We start from the raw sequence: 6,000 nt of genomic DNA, 5'->3' as shown, positions 1-6,000 counted from the left end.
TGACCAACATGATGAAACCTCATCTCTACTAAAAATGCAAAAATTAGTTGGGCATGGTGGCGCACGCCTGTAGTCCCAGCTACTCAGGAGGCTAAGGTGGGAGAATTGCTTGAGCCTGGGAGGTGGAGATTGCAGTGAGCTGAGATTGTCCTACTGCACTCTAGTCTGGTGACAGAGCGAGACTTCAAAAAAAAGAGAAAGAAAGAAAGGAAGAAAGAAAGGAAGGAAGGAAAGTAGGAAGGATGGAAAGAAGAAAGGAAGGAAGGAAAGAAAGAAAGAACGGATGGACTAATACATTCAATGGCATCCCAGATATCAAGGCTCCCACACCTGTGGAATGTGGAGCTAGGACCAGGGGCTCCCCAGAAATGAATTCAGTCCAGAGTCATTGTGAGGCCTTTGAGAGTGCTTGTTAACAGACTGCACAAATAAATGAATTAATCAATCTATTTCAGTGTTAGCTTTCACAGAGAAAATAACTTTAGATAAATTTTAAAGGCCAAGCCAGACCTCCACGGCTCAACCCTAGAAAAGTTTAGAGTTGGCCTTCTGTGCAGAGGAGAGAGTGGTAGTGGCTTCTGGGCTTTGGGGGTGGCATTTGAGGGCCCTATATGATGATCTGATGAGATCTGGTACAGGCCAAGGAAACAGGTGAGTGTGGACAGATAGTGGAAGTACTTGAGCTGTTTGGGCAGCTTAATGTGGGATGTGTATGTGTATATCATGCTAATTACAAGTCTGTGTACACAGATGCTCCTTGACTTACCATGAGGCTACCTCCCGATAAACTCATTCGTAAGTTGAAAATACCCCAAGTAGAAATGCATTTAATAAACTCAACCTACTGAACATCATAGCCTAGTGTAGCCTAGCCTACCTAACCATGCTAAGAACACTGATATTGGCCTACATTTGGGCAATAATCTAACACAAAGCCTACTTTGTAATAGTGTTGAATATCTCATTCAATTCATTGAATACTGGGCTAAAAGTGAGAAGCAAAATGGTTGTATGAGTGTTTGAAGTACGGTTTCTACTGAATGTGTATTGCTTTTGCACAATTGTCAAGTTGAAAAATTCTAAATCCAACCATGATAAGTTGGGGACTGTCTGTATTTTTGATTACTGATTTGTACTTCCCTTTATTTCAATGACTTAGGAAGATGAACATAGATACATGTAAACTTCTGGCCTCTGCAACAACACACTAAGAGTGTGTAAGGTTTCACTCCCATCCCTACAGCAAGGAAATCTGAACAAACTGAAAATCAGTGACTTTCTTTAGATCCATCAGCAAAGTGCATTTGTAACGAGACAGCACATGCAAGAAGTCCAGCTGAGATGGGCTTACCTGGAGCAGGGGTCCCAGGAGCCAAGAGCTGTAGAAACTCGTAAATACAAATTTTGGTGAATTTCTGGAAGCTGAGAGTGAGAAGCTCCTGGAGGACTGCAGTCTTGAGGAGACCCCACATTTTAATGATTTTTACCTCCAGCGACCTCATTAGGTTCTATATTATTCAGTTTTTGCACTGCTGTAAAGAAATACCTAAAACTGGGTGATCTATAAAGAAAAGAGGTTTAATTGGCTCACAATTCTGCAGGCTGTACAGGGAGCATGGCTGGGGTGCCTCAGGAAACTTAAAATCATGGCAGAAGACGAAGGGGAAGCAGGCACATTTTACATGGCCAGACAGGAGGAAGAGAGAGAGGGGGTTAGAACTTACTCACTGTCACGAGAACAGCAAGGGAGATATCCATCCCCATGACCCAGCCACCTCCCACCAGGTCCCTTCTCCAATACTGGGTATCACAATTTGACGTGGGATTTGAGTGGGGACACAGACCCAAACCACATTAGGTTCTCACAAGAAAAAGATGAGAAAAATTCCTTCACAACCCTGGGTTCATTTCTGTCTTGTGCCCTGAGCTGCTGGGATATACTCTGTCTCCCTGCAACCCTGAACTGAAATAATTGGGTAAATCATTGTCTTGTTTTTATTAATATTTCCTAAATGCTTGTACGGCTCACGTTTAGCATTATAAGTCTTTTGGTCTTTAGCAGTTTGGTGATGGTTTTAGTGACAGGAAATATGTTGTAGGAACTTAACCCTGCTTTACATCAATTAGCCTATGGTAAGACTGGCTTCATTAGGCATCGTTTTTTAAAGTTGCATTTTCTAAGAATCTATGGATGACACTAAGTGAGGACCTCCTGTGCCTGCCGGCCTTTTGTATATCTTCTTTGGAGCAATGTCTATTCAGGCCCGCAGTCCACTTTTTAAATGGGTTATTACTTGTTTTGCTATTGAGTTTCAGGGGTTCCTTATATTTTTAGAATTTTTTTTTTTTTTGAGATAGAGTCTCCCTCTGTTGCCCAGGCTGGAGTGAAGTGGCATGATCTTGGCTCACTGCAACCTCTGCCTCCCGGGCTGAAGTGATTCGCCTGCCTCAGCCTCCCAAAGAGCTGGGATTATAGATATGCGCCACCACGCCTGGCTAATTTTTGTATTTTTAGCAGAGACAGGTTTTCACCATGTTGGCCAGTCTGGTCTTGAACTCCTGACCTCAAGCAATCCACCTGCCTTAGCGACTCAGATAGACTGAGATTAAAGGGATCATTTTCCTACATCATGCTAGGCAAAGGGCCTGAGTAGATATTTCTCCAAAGAAGACATAAAAATGGCCAACAGGTACATTAAAAGTTACTCAGCATCACTAATCAGCAGGGAGATGCAAATCAAAACCACGATGAGATACCCCTTCAGTCCAGTTAGAATGGTTGTTTTTGAAAAGGTGGGATAAAAGGTGTTGGTGAGGATGTGGAGAAACAGAACTTATACACCATATGTGGGAATGTAGCTTGGTGCATCCACTATTTTTTTTTTCTTTTCTTTTCTTTTTTTTTTTTAGAGATGGAGTCTTGCTCTGTGGCCCAGGCTGGAGTGCAGTGGTGCGATCTGGGCTCACTGCAAGCTCTGCCTCCCAGGTTCACGCCATTCTCCTGCCTCAGCCTCCCGAGTGACTGGGACTACAGATGCCCGCCACCTCGTCCGGCTAATTTTCTTGTATTTTTAGTAGAGGTGGAGTTTCACTGTGTTAACAAGGAGGTCTTGATCTCCTGACCTCATGATCCGCCCACCTCAGCCTCCCAAAGTGCTGGGATTACAGGCATGAGCCACTGCGCCCAGCCCAGTGTAGCCACTATTAACAAAAAAGTATGAAGATTCCTGAAGAAATTAAACAATAGAACTACCACCTGACACAGAAATCCCTCTTCTGGGTGTATATCCAAGGGAAATGAAAGTTATCCATGACCACAGGTTCACTGCAGCATGTTTCTCAATAGCGAAGACATGGAAACAACCTAAGCGTCCATCAACTGATGACTGCTAGATAGTAAAAACGGTGCAATACAATAGACTATTTCTCCGCTTGTGCAAAACAATAGCCATAACCAATAGTTATTCATGATTTACAACCCAAATAAAGGGAAGAGCTCCAGGTAAAGGGAGGCAACAAGAACTGGCTTAAAATTGCAGAAATTACATACAAATATATGGCATTACAGTCAATGCATTCTATTATGTATTGCATGTTATATATTATACTAGATATTACATATACATGCACATAATGTATGTGCAAGTTTTTATAGGTTGTGTATATGTTTACGGGAGAAACCTCTGCATTCATCCAGCCCATTTCTGCAAATCCAGGACACTCAACTGCTGACCCCATGCTGCAGGATGCTGCCCTGAGCTGATAGGACCATGACTCCTGTAATTTTACCCTCGTCTTGCTCCCTGATTCGATATGTTGGGCATTGACAGAAAATTTGAACACATGTTTCTTCTGTAGATTTTGACAGAGTGCTATTATTTCCTGTATAAGAACAGTTCAATTTCCTGCTCACCATTTCAGTCTCTCGTACAGGGAATGCGGGATAAAATCTCCTAGCCACCCTGAGTGTGGTTTGAACCCTGAAGATGTCTGATTAAGGAAGTGATTGAATCCATTCTTTCCACCCCAGACTTCATGTTGAAATGATTACTCATCTCTCTGTTCATAAAGCCTATATTGCATGCTGGGGTTTGAAATCCAGAAATCTAATTAAAACCTCCTCGTGCTTTTAACACTCTATTGCCAAGCAAGATTGGTTTTACAAAGCACACATTCTTGAGCCTGTCTGTCCACTCACTAACACGCAGTGTTTGGTGGTGGTTAGTATTCTGCAAAGAGCTCAGGAGCCTGAGAATCATTTCCAACTGTGGAGAGGAGGCGGCTGGACTTCAAGAGTCTGAGACTGTCTTGCCTCTCCTTGGTTCCCTTTGCTCTCTGTGCCTGGCCCAGAGTCCAGCCTCCATATAGGCCTCCCTGGCCACACCTCGGTGTGTCCAAGAAGGTCACTTGGGCCAGGTGTTTCTGCCCTGGGGTCAGTCAGAACCTTAAAAGCTGTAGGTGAATCCCAAGGAATAAATGTTTTTTGTAAGATGTCAGGTGAAGCCCTAAACAGCCCGTGAACCTCACTTAAAATGTCTTTTCAGTCATGTATGAAGATGGCCGAGCCCCGTCAGTCTCTGATCTTGCATGCAGAGATCAGATGTCCTCCTTAGGCTTCTTCTGAAGGAAAGAACAAGGGCCCTGGGTTTGTAGCCTCTAACATGTGGATTTTGGCTGATATTCGTGCAAAACAAACTATGTTGTATGGCACGTATTCCTGAGTTCTAAATAATCTAGTAGGAGTCTGAATTTTAGGTTTGTTAAATTAGCCTGAGCTTCATTATAACCCTGCAGAACAGATCTCACTCCCATTTCCTAGGAAGGAAAACTGCAAACTCACAGCTTTATCCAATGGAGCGGGATCGAACCAGACGTGGTAGGAGTCAGTGTTTGGTGCCATGTTGTGGGGTGGTGTAGATATTTACTGCGGTAACTTGACCCCATTGCAAACTTTCCAGTTACCAAAGTTACTTTACACACTGACAGTGACTGAACGAGGGGAGACTGTTCATGGGATCTTACAGGACATAGAGGGTGAGAATTTCCCAGGCTCTTTTCCCGTCTTCCCAGGGAAGTGAGGAGAGTGAGCCATGTGTGTCTGGGAACTGCTCAATCTACAGGAGCCTCAGACATCCTAGGTCAATGGAGTATGAGTTATTTCTGATAACAAACAAAAAAAAGTGCTTTTTTTTCCTTTTTTTCAAATTTTAAGGTGAATCCTTTAAAATATTGGCAGAAAATGAAAGCAGTAGAAGACAGGCTCTAGTTATTCATGTTATTTGTAAGAGCAAAATTCACCAAAGCTGCTCGTTTTAAACACGTAGAGCCCGTGCGTTGTTTGTGGACCACATCACAGAGAAGACTTGACGGACTCAGAGGCCTTGCCTGAGCTGTTCTGTTGGTGGATGGTGCTCAGCATCCTGTCCACACAGCCCCGTGTCTGTGGCCCCTTCTGTCTCTGGCCTGATCCTGGCCCTCGTGCTTGATGGCAGCTGGTTCAAGGTGGTCAGCAGACCAGGAAAAACAGACATGGTGACGTTGCTACTCCAGGGCTGCAGCTACCAGCTGCCCCACGGCCTGGGCATCAGATTTCTCAGGGAGCAGGACTGCAGGCAGGGAACGTGCTGAGCACATGTGTGCCCTGGAGACATGACTCCCTTGCAGAGGTTCCAGAGGCTGACAGTGTGTGGGTGGCGAGTCCTCAGACCCCCAGGCTGTGCAGATGCTCAGCCCCAGTGGTGCTCACTGAGCTCTGCCCGCCCAGCCTTAGGTTCTGCCCATGGAGGAGCCCAGCTCAGCCACAGAAGGACAGGGATGGGGGCACCTTTCCCCTTCTCAGAAGCTAAGTGTGCCCTCCTGCCCTAAATGCCAAGGGCCCTTTCCTGCAGGCTGATGGCCCATTTGTGAATGGAAATGCAACCAACTCTCAGAAGAATCACCAGCAACTGGGAAGCGGCTTTTCCATCTCTGCAAAAGACACCTGTTGAATAAAATTCCCAG

Source organism: Colobus angolensis, unplaced genomic scaffold (assembly GCF_000951035.1).
Source record: "Colobus angolensis palliatus isolate OR3802 unplaced genomic scaffold, Cang.pa_1.0 Scaffold358, whole genome shotgun sequence".
NCBI lineage: Eukaryota > Metazoa > Chordata > Mammalia > Primates > Cercopithecidae > Colobus > Colobus angolensis.
Note: the sequence above shows the minus strand (reverse complement) of the source record.